General features: G+C 50.7%; 1 protein-coding gene across 1 annotated transcript in view; it reads right to left on the bottom strand.

The window, feature by feature from the left end:
• Positions 1-16,631, bottom strand: part of LAMA5 (laminin subunit alpha 5) — a 96,254-nt gene that overhangs the window by 59,470 nt on the left and 20,153 nt on the right. The window lies entirely within an intron of this gene.

Below are 16,631 nucleotides of genomic sequence, written 5' to 3'. Positions count from 1 at the left end.
ACGTTTTGACAAACAGCAAGAGAGGCCCTATTTTTTGGTCCTCTCACAAAAAGGTACGAGCAGGCTACGCTGGCCAGGAGCTACGTGCAGCTCTACTCCCAGCCCCGGAGTGCGCAGGAGTAGTTTATAGAGTAAACCACTCTCTAATTTTCTGCAGGACAGATTTATTACCTTTGGCATTGACTTATTAAAGTAGCACCGCATAAAAACAAAGCAGTTCATCTCTTCCTAACCGCTGCTAAATATCCCCATGGAGCGCACGTGTGGATAGCATTACCAGCGCTCCCGTATTCCTGCTTGGGATTTCCTGGAAGGATCGGGTGGACCAGGTGAGCAGGTGCGGCACAGCACACAGGCAATAAGTCCCACTCTTCAGCAGCACATGAGGCCTCTTGGATACACGCGGCACAGCCGGGAGCGGCGGTCAGCCCAAAGGGCTTCAGCACACGCACGGCAGAGACCTGCGGCGTTCCGGGGCAAACTGCACCCCAGTCGGAGCCACTGCACTGCAGCGCCGGACATCCCCAAAACCTAGACTGAAGCAGGGAAAGCAGAGGAAACCCAGATGAACCATTTCAGACAGGCATCGCTGCAGAGCAACTGCGGAAAGTAGTGGTAGTGGGTGGGTTTAATTTTTTTTTTTTTTCCTTTTCCCCCAGCACTTTCAAAAGCGACCGATGCTTTTGCTTCCTCCCAAGCCCATCCATCCCCCAGGCCCTGCCTTGGTCCAACGCTGCAGCCACAAGCCCACCTGGAAGACGTGGCAAAGGCCAGAGCCTGGATGGGGTTATCTGTCCACAGCCCCAGGGCAAAGCAGCTCCCCGGGAGCGCAGGTCGCCCCTGTCCACAGCCCGGGCACCAGCATCCAGGCAAGCGGCCGCCCGGCTACCGTGCAGGCAGCGAGCGCTCGTCAGGCTCGGAAACGCTCGGCAGTGCTGGCACCGCTTCTGCTCTTCCCAGCAGTGGCAGAAGCTAAAGCTAATCAGCGATCAAGCCTCTTTGTACACCTTTTATCCCCGCAAACAAGTGCGTGGAAGGTGAAGAAGCCCTAGAAAGCCAGAGAGCTTCTGACTTGCTTTGAATTTCTCTAGGTCACTGATCTGCCCCTTTTGCATCTTTTGCCTGTAATCATTTATTCTCATTGAAGCAATGGATTTACTCATTAACAGCCTGACTGTCCCCCTGCTGAGCTTCTGCTGTCCTACAGCAGATTTATTTCTTCCCAGCCCATACAACAGAATCCTTTATTACAATCGCTTACATTTATGTGCTGGTAAGTATGTGTCTACCTTTTATTTCCAAACACACAAGAACTATTTCAAGCCTTCCAGGCAGTAAAAAAAGGTGCTCCAAGCAGGCACAGCTTTTTATCCAGTAATTTTTTATAAAATACTCAAGTCCCCAAGACCAAACAAACCCCATGAAAAAAAGCACAAAAGTTAGTGTTTGACAGGTGGGCGTGTATCGAAACACACACTTTGCCCCCATTATCCCTCTTCTGCTCACACCACCTCCTGCCTCATTCTCGTATGGCTGTGCATCAAGGCTTCCCTCCTAAAAATGACATTTTTCCAAATTATTCATGCAGGGTTACAGCGTTCTGAATGAGAAGTTCCCATATGCTTGTATCCCACGATTTTGATGGCCAAGTTTTAGAAGCAACCACCCATCCCCTTTCACTGTCTGCAGAGTCCGTTGCAACTCATCACACCCATGCTCAGAAACCCTTCTGGGTGCCCCACGCCTCTCGGAGAGAAACCAGAGCTGCCTGCCCCAGCAGGCAGGTTAGTGCTTATCTTCCTCCCGAAAGTTTGGGACAAGGCAGAGGCTTGGGGGCTTTCCCTGAGCCCGCAGCTGCTCCAGGAGGTGACAGCCAGCCCCTGCCCAGCCCAGGACACGCACCGGAGAGCCCGAGCCCTGTGCAGACCCAAGCCTCAGATACCTGGAGGAGAGGACAGAGCTGCAGAGCTGGAGCTATTCAAACATCTCTGCGGGGCTGGGGAGAGAGGTGAGCACTGAGACTCGGGGGACGGGAAAGGGACTGAGTTTTGCACCAACCCGTTTTCAAATTCTTCTCTCAAAACTCAAGAGTTTTATTGAGAAAGATCAAAGAAAGCACTCTCCTGGAAACCACAGATTCAGAACTACCAGCCAGCATGAAACCTGCTCAGTGTCATAACTAACAGCAACAGCAACTCAGCGTTTTATGATGTTATTTTTTGAACAGTGCTTGTTCCCTTTCTAAGCAGCTTGGCTTAGGTGAACAGCTGCTAGAGCATTTTCCACAAAGGATTTTTTCTTTAAACACCACTTCTGAGAAGGATTTGGCTCGTTCACTGATTTCACACACAGCACTGCTTTATCTTCACAGCATCCTCCTGCGCGAGTTGTCCCTCCCTAGCCAGCACCATGCACGCCTCCTGCCAAAAATCCTTGGGGCACCAAATCTGCGGCACTTGGCGCAAGCCATGGCAGAGCAGTGCCATCACCTGTGGCTCGGCGAGCCTGCACAGTGCTGAATTGAAGATTTGGATGGCCAAGTTTTAGAAATGCCCACCAACAGGGCAGCAGCGAGAGCCTGATGCACAGCAGGTTCAGCTGGCTGACACGGGAGAGAGACACGGAGGAGCATGGGCAGAATGCGGGGTTTGGGGAGCATCCTGTTAAATCCGCGCCTGCCTGGAGCCGCAGACAGCAAGTGCCACACAGCTACACGTGCAGTTCGGCAGATGCTGACACACCAACCTGCACATGCTCAAACACAAGCTTGTGCTTAAAGCCCAGCAAGTGGGGTCCCTTCTGAACTCAGAATCAGCCCCTTCTGTGTTTGCCCAGCAGCCACCCAAGTGTCACTTGCTGGAGTCAGACGTGCAAGGTGGGTGTAGGTAACCGGAGGTGTCACAGCAGAGCAAAACGCAGTCAGGACAGAAGGGGATGGCTGGAATTCCTCAGGATGATGCTTCAGTCACTTACAGATAAGGCCTTCACCCACACTAGGCTTTCACTGCACATTAGGAGATATGCTGCATTTGGCTAAGACAGCCTTTGCACTTTCTATGTTGTTGGGAGAAGTGTAAAGAAACCGCTTAGAGACAAGACTTAAATAGTTGTCTTTTAGCCCCAACTTGAACTAGCACACCCTCAGGGAAGGGCTGAGCGGACTCTCCTGCCACCGCAATGCGGACAGCCTTGGCCACCCCATAAAGGGGGACAAACGCTGGCCCGTGAGGCGAGGCGAGGCCAGCCCAGCCTGGGAGCGGGCTGAGGCTGTAGAACGTGGAGAAGAGCGGGCACCCCAGCCACGAGGACTGCAACCCTCCCCACTTGCTTTAATCCTCTTGCAAACACTGCTGGAAGCCCAGCACAGTGGTGGCTGTAAAGATGTCCTTAAAACTTCCTAATGCTTCAGAGATAAGACATGGTAATTATATTCAGGATTTCAGATTCTCAGACTATCTACCTTGAGGTGTCAATTGTCTTTGACTGTTAAATGCTTCTAGGAAGCTTCTGGGAATGCTTTTTGGGAGTCAGGTGTTCTGGGAAATTATCTGCATCATAATTAGTTGCTGGCAGGATTAGCGGCAGTTCATACCAGGGTCTTCCTCCCAGTAAAATATGGTATTACTTGAAAAGAGGGGTAAGGAAAAAAGTGGCCCAAAGAAGAAAAATGGAAAATGAACACCAGTCTCTGGGCTCACGGAGGCACAAGGTGCACTAACAGGTAGGCATCGGTGGCCCCCACTGTGAAGCAACATGTGCTCGTGCCGTGCTGTCTGATGTGCAGAAGCAAATCAGTCATAACTGCCTGCGAGCAGCTTCATGGAGATAGGTAAGCAATAAGCAGATGCCCCAGAAAGACTTGGTGCTGTAGAGGAATTTAACTGAAAAGTTACTCAAATCCAGACAGCTAAATAAATCCAGCCACCGAAATGATGATGGCTTCGAGTAGAAAAAAAACCCACAATGTTGTCCTTGGGACTGATTTGCAAAGGCCCTTGGTCCATTGCCTTAAGTCTCCTCCCTTGAACTAACAGAAGTTTGCGACTCATTTTAGCAAAATGAAAACTATACCAGCAAAAACTCTAGTAATCCCAAAACATACAAAAAAATGTGCTTTTCTACAAACAGAAAAATCAGGCAGTTCCTGCTTGCTAATACTAACTGGTGTGCTTGCATCCTAAATCTGAAATTGCTAACAAAAGCATGACTTGAGGGATGTCATCTGACAGCACTTATTTGAGACAGCAAGAAGCAGCTTCAGGGAGCTGTCAGTTCACATGTAGGGAGAGTATTTTTTTTGGTAACTAATGGGAAAGAACCGACTCGGTTTTTAATGCCAGCTAGACTTCAAGAGGCTAATTGGGGTGGGGGGGGAATCTCCTTGGAGTTCCCCACCCCACCATGACAAATTTTAGACAATGAGCACATCTCTGGCCTGGAAGGACACGGCTGGTCGCCACGCCCAGGATGAAGGGTTCAGTGCCTCACAGCGAGCTCCAGCATGCCACTGCTCTGCAAATAAACCTTTTAAGTCCACTTCATGCTGCATCCGTCCGGGTCATTCTCCAGTGCTCCTGCCCACATGGACAACCTCCCTCAAGAGCAGCTCACCCCAACACTGCCTTTGCTCAGGGAACAAACCTTACACCGGTATTTCAAGAACATCAACTGGTTGCATTATGAAGAAAGACTCAAACAACAGACAGTACACATGTATGAAGGAGAGCATGGCACAGTATGTTGCCACAACCTCTCCCAATGTGGCTAAAAACCCCCCATCTATCCATTACTTCTTGTTGTGCAGAGGGGAGACGGTCCAACTCCAGAGAAAAACCTGTCCCTCTTTTCTTCCCCAGTTGACCGAGCATCTCTGCACAGCAAGCACTAGCACGGCTGGGAAGAGAGCCCAGCCCAAGCCCTACCCACTGCCAAACTGTCCCAGCGGCTGCAGACACAGTTGGCAAAGCCTCCCTGGGCATCCACTCCTGGGACAGAGGGAGAATGGGCTTGAAGTTAAGAGCTGCAATACTTTCAGTAACGACGGCCCTGCCTGGTACCTCCTGTTTATCAACATGCAGTCTAATAGGGTAGAAACTGTGACCTTGAGCACAAGGAAAAGAAAGAATCCCATTAAAAGACCATGTTCATCCCTCTACCAGCCAAAGACAACATTGCCACAAGAGGATTTCACCAAGAGTTTGCCAGTCAGAGCTCAGCGTTGCTCCCAATCTTTCTCATTTTCTCCGAGTATAATTTAACAACTCCCAGTTAATTTGGTTAACTGTTCACCCAGCTGCATGCGTGCTGAGATGCAGAGAATAAAGTGTCCACAGTCATGGATTGTTTGCTTTTAAAACATATAGAAGGAATCCGTGACTTTAGCAGCAATCGTGACGAAAGCCAGTCATTAAAACACGGCACGTTCCAGACCCAGATGTATGGGCACAGCTGTGAGAAAGCGCAGGTCCACGGCCCAGCGCAGCACAGCTCAAAGCCTCTGGTGTGCTTGGGTCCTCCAGGCTGTGCCCATGCTGCAGCCCGCTCTCCGCGAGCCTTTCCTGGGAGGAGGCTGGGGAGAGCAGAAGGGCTCTTCTGCACGGCTCCTCCAAATCCTGCTGCAAGCCGCCACCAGTTCAGGCAGGCACAATACAGCTTGCGAGATGCAAAGTGTTTGTGTCCTTATAAATAAAAGTCAAGGCGAAGCCTCAACGGATTTGCGAGCAGAGCTGCTTCCCTGAGCCAAAGCTCCCACACAACCGAGGAGGAATTTCAGCATGCACTGGGCCAAAATTCCTCAACTTCCTCCAAACAGCTCCTTGCTAAGAAATCTGGTCTGACCTTTCATACCACTTCATTTCTTCTGCTCCGCAATTAAAAAGCAGCAGCAGCACAGCCATCAATTTCTGCACAATTTCTGTATGGAAACAGTGTGGGCTACTGAAGATCAGCTTAGGGGTGCTGAAGTAAATCACTGTGTGGCATCGTAAGTGGCACCTACATTGTACTGCTGATGTCTAAGCTCAGTGAACACCATTTATGGTTAAATTACACCTCAATAAAGATGCGGTGCCTACCAATGCGGAACCCCTGAAGGCATTTCAAGCCAATCAAAGAAATTAGGACAGTCAGAAAGGAGAGTCTGCCTGGTTCTCAGTTTGGGTTCAAACTGAGCAGGAAGGTAGATAGCCCAAGCGCCCTCTCAAGCTCCTATGAGATGTAATGCTCGGCAATTTTCAAAACCATCCTTCAAGAAAGGATTTTGGTTTGAAAGGGTCTTAAACCCCCTGGAGCCAGCATGACCCTGCAACCAGTTCCTGTAGCTCACTGTATCTCCCCATCATCACTCTGCCTTCAACACCTCCCGAACTGAGGCAGTTGAAGAAAGAAACCTGCAATGCAGACACGCAGGAGACCTCTCTCCATTGGGTTAACAAATCCCTAACAATACAATGCCGACTTCCCAACAAGTTGGGGTGGAAAATAGGGACAAAATGCACAGTGATGAATTTCTCCTCTTTGTAGAAGCGTCAGACATCATAAGATGGATTTGTGGAACAAGAACACAGGGGAGGAAAAGCTGAGGAGGGTACCTAAGAGACCTTGTGATTTAGGCCAGGTGTAAGAGCAAAATCCTTTAAATGGACCAAGACCAAAAAAATAAAAATTCAGTGAAGTAACATACATGATGTCATACAGCTCTGAACATAATGAACTTGTATCTAACAGATGGTTTAAGTTAAACTAGAAGCTGGTTCAGGTACATCACAAGCCAAGCTGGCTGTGCAGAGCGGTTGGTGAGAAAAGGAAGCATCCCAACTGGCAAAAAGTTTAGATTTCCTGAACTTTCTAGTCTGCCGGTTCACCCGTATTCTCTAAAGTGCATTATCTCTGCTTGCAGGGTTTACTCCAGCCTTTTATTGTCATCTTATCTCTAGCCTCTTCCTGCCCCAGCTTCAAAAAGAACATTTAACATCACAGAACAATATGAATGAGCTAAAAAAAAAAAAGAAAAAAAAAGTATATACATAGTATATACATACACCAGCCCAAACGCTTTGGCAGCCTGGCTATCCAGCACACTTGCAGAGCCAGGATAGCATTTTGCCTGCAGAGATGAGGAGAAGCAATCTCCTCTGGCTGAGGAGGACAGGATAACTACAAAATTCCCCCAGCACCTTGAGCACAGCTTGATTAAAGCGTTAGTCAAACCAGACAGACCTATCTGCAGCCCATCACTAATCTCAAGCTAGGCAGCATCCACTGGGTTCATGGGAGGAGGAGAAAAGGCAAACGCATCTCAGCTATGTTTGTGCCATGACCATAAAATACGGTCTGCTCTTGGGTATGATGGACTAATTAAGCAGCCTATCTGCAATCCATGTTGCAACCCTTTCAGGACAACAACCGTGTAGCCATTGATTCCTGCAGCTGTATTTGTGAGAGTGCACTGAAAAGTGTTTCTGAGGAGCTGGAGAAAACAACCTTCTCTGGCTGAAGAGACCATGTTCCAGAGAAGACCTTTTCAAGGGACAACATGCATTCATGACTACTGGGAGAAATCTCCATGCCTGTCAGACCAGCAAGACGGATCCTGGGCGGCAGGCAGCCCTCTCCCTTGGCAGCCCAGCAGGATGCACGCATCTGCAGGGGCGCAGACCCACAGCAGCAGTCAGGCACCGACGAGATGCCTCAAAAGGCAACTGAGCTGCCCCACTCAGCAATGTGCAGGACAACAAGTCCTGCAGCTCTTCTCCTCTGCCAGGTTTTTTAAAAAAAAAAAAAAAAAAAAACAAAAAAACCAAAAAGCCCCAAATTCTCTGGTCCCAGCACCTCCCACATAGGCCAGGGCTCATGAGTCAGAGCCACAACCAGAGCCCAGCCTCCCGCTATGGGATTTTTGCGCAAGCCTGTATCTGCCCAGGAAGAGCGCGGTTATGACACCAGAGGCTCCATTTGAGACAAACGTAATCTCCTGAGATAAGGCTTGTCTGTGGTGAAAGGAAATTGGCTGCTTTGTTTCAAACCAGACCTCTGCTGTAAGTACCTTTTCGCATACGCTTGCATCTCCTCCGCTAAGCTGCTCAGCCCGTGGGTCAGCACTGGGGCTCGTGCAACAGCAGAGCCCCAGAATAAATCACTGCAGCGGGCTCCCCGCCAGCACAGCCGGCGGCAGCGAGGGCTGCGGTCTTCTGTGAAACAGCCCTCCCCGGGACCGACTTAATTGGGCCCTTTAGACTTGCTTCACATTTCCAAAAGAGGCCACCGTCCCCCATTGCTATTTGCTCATTGCAGAAGCAAACTCAGGAGCCCTATCCATCAAAGCCCGATGCTAACGAAGACTAGTAACCAATTAGCAACCCCCCAACTGCCTCATCAGGGGTTTCTGAAACCAAGATGTGCTGCAGGGTGTTCAGCTACTCTGGCTACACAGCAAGTCTCTTGCAAAGCAGCTTCGAAGTCATCTGGGCTATTCACGTTTTGTGTTATTTTTAGGGCTCCAAATTATGCAGGGATATCCGGGAAGATTTCACAGATCTAGTCCAATTCCCACAGAGTTCAAGACTAAATTGCTCACAAACTCATTTTATCCTCAAGGGCTTTTTCTTAATGTTTGGCTTATGCCCTCCTGCTTTTATTGGTATTTTAATTCTTTAACTAAAAATCTTATTAAATATTATTTTAAAGGGAAAAATATGCTGCGGTCTTTGTGGGCGAAACAGATCTTTTAAAGCATTTCCCACATCGGGAATGAAGGTCTAGAACATCTGAAAAGCCCATTCGCATCCTGCCTCTCTGATTTGCTTTGGGCCATTAACACAGAACACAGGGGAGAGACAAAAAGGATGGCGATATCTTTAAAGATATATAGGCAGGAGAGAGCACGACGGGTGATTTAAGCTTGAAGTTAGTCTTTGCAGAGATGGCAGTTACAACACAAACATTTGGTAACTCGCCCCAGTCCATGGGCAGCTTCACGTATCTGTGCCTTCTTACATCCCTGCACTGCACACGGGCTGCACGAGAGCCATCCGTCCCAGCTGCAGAACAGGGACGGCATCAGAGACCTGGGAGAAACCCCAGCGCTGTGGCTCAACCACCTCCCCGCCTGCTGGGCTACTCCTTCCTTTCCCAAGAAATGCTCCAGTTCCATTTTCCACCTCTGCTCTTTCTCTTTCAATCACCTCATCTCACAGTTGGGGCTTACACTGGCTCATACTCCTTTGAATTTCAACTAGCCATACCAAAATTTTCAATATTTTTTTCCTCTTGCACCAAATTATCATTTACAGCATCAGACACTGCTGTTCCGCTCCAAGGGCTTATTCATGGCTGTACCCCAATTATAAGACCTCTTTCAGCTGAGCTGATTTAGATAATGGGTTGCTGTGAACCATCGATGACGGTCCTCACTCTCCACCTCACGCTGCCTCGCTGGGATGATCCCCTCAGACCCAGACGCTGCCACTGCGGTCACCTCTGCGGGAGCCCCAGCCAGATGCAGCGACTACAGGCAGCAGCTCCCGCAGGTGCCCAAATTCATCTCCTCTAACTCTAGGCACCTTCTTGACCAAAGAGGGAAACACTCTGTGCCAAACTTCGGCAACTTAATTACCTAAGATTAGCTGGGATAAGCACGAGGCACTGTCCTGCAACCCTCCTATTTGTGGAAGTGCCCTGGCCACGCTGGCCTGGCCACGATCACTAACAGCATATAAACTAGAGCATCCTTGCTATGGGCAAAACCAACACTGGCAGAGGAGGAAATACTCCAAAAAACTGGAATTCACCCCCCCTCCTCTTAATCCAAAATAGCCCCATCACCGGCTCATGGGGCTCGCTCCACAACTCAACTGCTCCGGGGTCAGATGCGGAGAAAGGAGTCGTGGACTGGAGACGTGCTGTGAAGGCAGCAGCATGGAAGTGGTAGCGCTGGAAGCTTAATGCAAAGGGGCTGCTAAGGATCGCTAATGATTTCTGCTTTCGGTTGTGTGTGTTTGTTTGTTTTTAATTAATGCAAAGCTGCCTGAAGGCAGAACCAGACACTTGGTTATTGAATCTATACACAAATAAAGTGACCCTGCACAGCCTGGGGACTGCTGATGTATTAAGGCACGAGCACAGCAACTCCCCGGCCCGTTCATCACGCCGGCGTTCGCTCTTCACTTGCAGCCGGCTCGGCCCGCTGCACGCTGCTGGGCGGAAAACAAATGATACTAACTCACTTGTCTACAGCATATTATGTTTTGAAATATTTATTGCCACCCCAATCGGAAGAAAGAAACATTTCTCTCTCAGACATAATGAAGAACACATTTCCAGTACTTAACAGCTGGAAGCTGGAAAGGTGGCCAAAGAAAATCCCTAACTATTTTTTTCTTTTCCTTTAAAGTACGCATCTGGAAAACTCATTTGCTGGGGAAGAGAAACCCTCCCAAACCAACCCAGAGAAAGAGTCAATTACACTCGGTCACAATTCACGGGCAGGAGCCGATAAGATGATATCATGACTGTGGTATCAACAACGTGTTTTCTGTCTGCCCCTGGCCGCTCCACTCCAGTAGGATGAAAAGAGGCTGATTTTATTTAATGAAATGCAGCAACTCCCCCAGGCAGAGATTTTCAGTATGGTTTTGATCAGCCCCTGAAATATCAGGGAATTCTCGAATCTCCATCCCCCATCTCTTCAGCTGATACGCTCTGGGCAATGCTAACGCGTTCCTGCCCCCCCGGGATGGCAAGCGAGCCCCCCTCCACCCCCTCAGCCCCCCTCCACCCCTGGGAACAGCTCCTCTAACCCAGGTCAGCATGAATGCAGCAGAGGGAATGACAACCGCGCACATGCAAAACACTGCTTTGTCCAGGCTAGACACACTAACCCTTCCGAACGACCAGGGAACCCCTATTCTTTCCATCCGCTGTTAAACCATCGCTCTCTGCACCTCGAGCCCACCCCAAGGTCTGGAGCTGACTAAACATCGCAGAGCAGATGTTTAGCTGCGGTGGGAGGGAGCGGGGCTACGCATTATTTGCTAACGCAGATCCGTGCCCTTCATCGTGTCTGAATCACAACAGCTTAAAGCTGGTGCCAGGCTGCCCAAACCTTCCTCCGCTCCAGGCACCTCTGCCAGGGAGGCTCCGGCAGGTCCTGCCGGATGGGCACTCCCCGGGGCAGCGCTCCTTGCCCCCGCACCTCCAGGGAAGCCCCGCCATCCGACGCACCAATTGCTTTTCCCAGAAGCACGAGCAGCTGATGAGAACAGAAATGCTCAGCTTTGGATGGGCTGTCTGGGAAAATGTTTCTCCTCTAAATTTCATGACAGGTTTGAATTCTTTCAGAGGGAGGACTAATGTGGGGTTGTTTTTAAATACATGCTATGTTATTGTAACTAATAACAGGAAATTAACGGCTTGCTATGCGGTGGGACAGAAGGCCAGCCCCTCTGGGGCAGGCTGCTGACTGTCCCCACCATGGCCGTACCCTGCGTGCCGGCCGTCGTTGCTGGCTGCGTAGCGGAGACTGCCGAAAGCACCGGACACCCCTCAGAGGGCCAGCAGCAGATACAAGGGAAGAGGGAAGGCACAATCCAGAGCCAAAGCCTTCCCTTGCACTCCATCCGACATGCTGTCTCCAGTAGCTGTGGGGCAGCTGAAGCCTAAAGCCTTTGTCTGGGTCTATTTTATCTACCCTGGACACCAAAAGCACTTCCAAAATGAACCATGCCACCTCTCCTGCTTTGGGGACAGGCAAAGAGCCTCCCCCTCCCTTACGGGGTCCCCGGCTGCCACGTACCAGCTGCTGGGAGAAAAGCCGCTCCTGGCAAACTCAAGACATTGCTTTTTAATTTCTTTCTTAAACAGAGTTAACTCGCACCGTTTTTCAGCATTCAGTTGTCCTTCTCAGCAGGCAATTGGGCTTTGCCAGAACAAACAGGACATCAAATAAACAACGCATTAAGATGAAGCGCGCTGCGGACACGTGCGGTCGCTCTGGTCTCAAGCCCCAGTGGCTCCCGCAGCTCAGACATCTGCAGCTGCTTTGCTCTGCTCACCGTAGAGCCTGGCTCTTCTCTGACCTGCCCCAGGGCTGCCTTGGGGGTACTCTGCTGCAGAAAGCGGGTCCTGCTGCTGGTAGACGAGCTCAGCTCAAACAAGACAGCTTCGCTTAGCTCAGGACTGATGCTTTCAATACACCTCCAGCTATCCTGGTCAGAAAGGTCTCAGCACACAAAGAAGAGGCTAACTGCAAACAACACTAGTCCTTTAAGTGCTTCCAGCCAGAAGCAGCACTAATCCAGCCGCTCACATTTTTAACACCGAATTTCTAGCCGATGAGGCACACACAGGCCCCAGCAGCCAGGGATCGGAGGAAGATGCACAGCCCGGGATTGGAGGAGGATGTGCAGCCCAAAACTTCAAGCCCAGCGGTGCGTTTCGGGTCAAGCTTCTGACCTAGTTTCAAATCCGGGTGGTTGCTATTCGTGGGGAGCTGTGCCGCAGCGTCGGGCAGTGCTGCCGGCAATGCACCTGTCAGCCCCTCTCCCTTTCAGCAACCTGACCCAGGGCAGCGACGCCACGAATGCGCTCGCATCCTGTCCCGGCCCTGGGGACACCGAGGCACGCAGGGCAGGAACGCTGAGCTGCACCAGGTCTCACTGCTGACGTGAGATGGAGACATTGAGACGTGAGGAAAATAAACCGCAAAGCCTTTCCAACACTGGCACCAAAGCCAGCATCCCTTTCTGCACGGCAGCCATCTCACGTTTCCTCCTTCCCAGTGGTGTAGGTACGTGGTAACTGATCGGTCCCACCAGCACAGAAATCCAAGTCCCCATCCTCACTCTCTGCCCAGAAAACAGCATCACCAGGGGGATTTACTACCTCTCAACATAAGAAAAAAGGACAGCAATCCAAGTACTAGTTATGGATAGAGCATAAGCACAAGATTACAAACTCGGCATGCCCTGAACACCCGGCGCATGTCCTCAATGGAGAGGCGTGGGACCACCGGCATATGCGGCTCACCTCCACCGGGCTCCGGGATTTCCTCTGCCATCGGGGAAGGGACAGCGAAAGGGGCAGCGACAGCGAAAGGGGCAGCATGCAACCGCACGTGGGAGGTGCATGCTACCCCACGCTGCTGCTGATCGCCGCCTGCGTCCGCGCTGCTCCTCTGAGCCACAGAGCAAGAGCGAAGGACACGAGGCTGTTATTTTGGAAGCGGCAGTAGCATTGTTGTAGCACGCCATGCTAGTATGAGATTAACAAGAAGCTTTTAACGACCCGGTGTGAATATCCCAAAACATCTTTGGAGCAGCTGCTGAAAGCAGCCATTTAACTTCTATCTTTTGCTGCACCCTTGCAGTTATTCTAGAGGCAGGGACCTTGCGAGTGCAATTTAGCATTGAATATGGCACTGTGTAAAACAGCAATATAAAACCATGAGGTCAATAGTAAGTGGCTGGAGGGAAGAAGCGGTATCCCTCAGCAGGATGCACGCTAACCTGAGCGGTTTTGGCTCACAAGCCGTTAGATAGCTGTACTTCACACTCCAAGGGAGGCCACTGTACCATACAGCTCCGCTCCCAAGGGGAGATTTATAAATATTTTTCAGTATAAACATTTGTAAATAGTGTCTTTCAACTTGTCTGGGACCAGATTCTTGATCTCCTGTTTTCAAAGAGAGTCATCATCTTCAAAGGAGGGGAGGCAGAGCCATTCGTGCAAACAGGGTAGCTACAAGCAATCCACAGTGTTTGGCACTCGTCTCCAAAGCTGTTGTGGTGGGTGTTTATACTAGATGGTGTCTGCCAGGCATTGCCAAAGCCTCCCCTGCAATGCCTCCCAGCACTGTTCCCAGGTGCAGGGTACATTGCCCTGACGGCCTCCAGAAATTGGATCTGCCTGGGGAAACACGATCGCCTCCATGCCTCTGCTGCTGAGGGACAGGGGCCACATTCTGCTAACGTCACAGCAAAGCAGACTGGCATCTGACTCCGAGCCTCACGGTTCATGAAATCAATATACAGGCTGCAGTAGTAATTTCACCTCCTCTGCCTTTTGAAGAGCTCCCTCTCTTCCCCCTCTTCTGGCCATGAAACTAGACTCTGGGTGGTCCCTTCCAAGACTGTAAATTGGCTTGTTGAAAGCCTTAGCAAACGAAAGGTCAGATGCCTTATAAACTGAGCAAAACCAATACTGCTATGCAACTATTTGCATATTACTCAGGACATGCACGTCCAGGCAGCTGCTTGCACCACAGCGGGCATCGTATCTCATCCAGATGCACCCATGTTGCACAGGTTTCTCCCCAGATGGTATGTGAAGACGCAACTCAGCACCATGCCCCAAACCTTCAGCTCTGGCTACAGAATGGGGCAAAGGTGGTGCAAGTTGTGGAGTTACTGCCCTCCACTGCGGATGGTAAACCCCCATACAGAAAACAAACCTGCTGGGAAGCAGAGCTCAGACTCTGCGCTCTCCAACTCAAAGGGTCAACAAGCAAGCGAGATGTCCTCGCAAGGAGCAGCCCTAAAACCCACAGTCTCTCCTGCAGGTTCAACCACGAAAAGCCAACAGCATATATGCACATAGGGACGCACACCCACTTACATACACACGCACTGATCCAGAGCCTGGGGGTACCAAGAGGTGACTGCATGCTGCAAAGCTGCTGCTAAACGCTTACTGTAGGAAAGGGAAGGAAAACACGGAAGCAACCATAATACTTCTCATCAGACACAGTAATTTCATGAGCTGGGCAGGACACCAGCCGCACCGGCCTTGCAGACAGCGTTACATGCAAGCGAAAGGCACAGTGGAGTGCATGGGGCTGCCCAGCCCTGGCTTGGCTGGAGCCACGGACTGCACAGCCAGCAGAGTCCTGCCCCAGCACCTGGAGCACACCAGGCTGCAAAAGTGCATCCTGGTCCCACAGATGCTTACTGGTCCCACAGTCTGCCTGGAACTACTGAAAGCACTTCCCAGGACCTCACAGTATCCTTATTATGATGGTTGGAAAGAATGACAAGGCAGAGACAAGGGGACACACAGCAGACACAAGACCATACAGGCACTTGACTACGACCTTCAAGCCAGTTTTCAGCTCCTTTCCACGAGCTGACACCCACATGAGAAACTGCAACTTTGCGCTGCACCAACATGCTGCAAATCCTACTGCCTCAGACCCTAAAAAAAAGAATTGCTTTGCAGAAACCCCAACTGCCCAGCAATTCAGAAACACCCAATGGTCCTACAGCTGTTCCCACTGCTCTCAGTCCTGCCTTTTGCTGTAAGCCATACAGCATCACTGCAGGGCAAACACGCATTCACAGCTTGCTCAGCCCCTCCTGCCTCCCTGCTCCCACTGCCCAGCCCTGGGAAGGAACAGAGATAAGGGGAGTGCTACAGAAAACACAAGGGCTTAAGAAAGCTGTGATTTAGCCGAGATGAAAGGTCTGGGTGTGTAAGCACACACCACTGAAAGAAAGACCACTGCTGAAAGAAGGGAGGGCATGTGCGATGGCATGCATCCAGGGTGGGGGCATAGCACAGGTATGTCATTTACTTTACTTGGGAGGTTAAAACAAGTTTTTAAGCAGTAGCTGCATTGTCATTCTCATGGCGCCAGTCTGATGAAACATGTCCAACTGGCCTTCTATGGAAGCGGCTCTCTGCAGATGGCTCGTGGATGTCAGGGCAGCCCAGCGTGGTGCAGAGAGCGGCCCCACAGCTCAAATGAGCGCCCTACTCCTCTGCCCCATGGCCTGGGGTAACCACTTGAGCATTTCAGGCAAGAAGCAGCCAAGAGGGAAGCAAAGCCACATGGGTCTTGGCTGCAGCACCCATCTACCCTCCCTGGAAGCAGACCTGCTTCTCCGCTGGGCAGGCTACACCTGCCTTCACCCTGGTTTGGGCGAGCAGCACGTGCTGGAAAAGGCTGGATCCCCAGCTGCATTCGTCCATGCAGGAGGTCTGGATCTGCCCTTTGCTCACATTAAAGGTGACACACAACTGAATCACGATTTCTTTGTGCAGTCCGATCACCTCCAGGGAACAGTCTCCAGTGCTCATCCTCGTGGTGTGAATTTAAGCCACGCTCTGGATCACAAGCATGGTGGTAGAGATTGGGTGCTGGACTGAGGAAAGGAGAGCACTGGTGTAAAACAGAGGGTGTAGAGCAGCATCCTCCTCTGGCTCATGTTGACGGCGTTATGAACCCAGACTCATCAAAATCTCCCAGCCTGCTGTTCTAACAGGCACCCCTCTGCAAAGACCCGCTACCAAAACTGTTTGAGATGGCCTTCTTCAGCCAAAGCGCCAAGTTAACAGCAAAGTAGTGGGGGAATAAAGTAAGGAATTAACTGGATAGAAAAATCATGTCTCCAAACAACACGGGACTTGCTGTATTGAGAGGCAATCCCATCTCTGTACCACGCTCAGAGAGACGGAGGGAGTGTGCTAGAAACAAAACTGCAACGACTGGGGCTCTGCAGAGCCCAAACCAGCTCCAGTCTCCTACCCAGTAAAGCTGAACCAAGCATTTCAGCTGCCAGACCCGGGGATAACGCAAGCCAGGAATAATATTTTGGTGTAGCCCTTACTCTGAGCACACAACTCCCTGGGCTCCTTAA

Source organism: Pelecanus crispus, chromosome 14, assembly GCF_030463565.1.
Source record: "Pelecanus crispus isolate bPelCri1 chromosome 14, bPelCri1.pri, whole genome shotgun sequence".
Taxonomy (NCBI): domain Eukaryota; kingdom Metazoa; phylum Chordata; class Aves; order Pelecaniformes; family Pelecanidae; genus Pelecanus; species Pelecanus crispus.
Note: the sequence above shows the minus strand (reverse complement) of the source record. Positions and strands in the feature narration are given on the sequence as shown.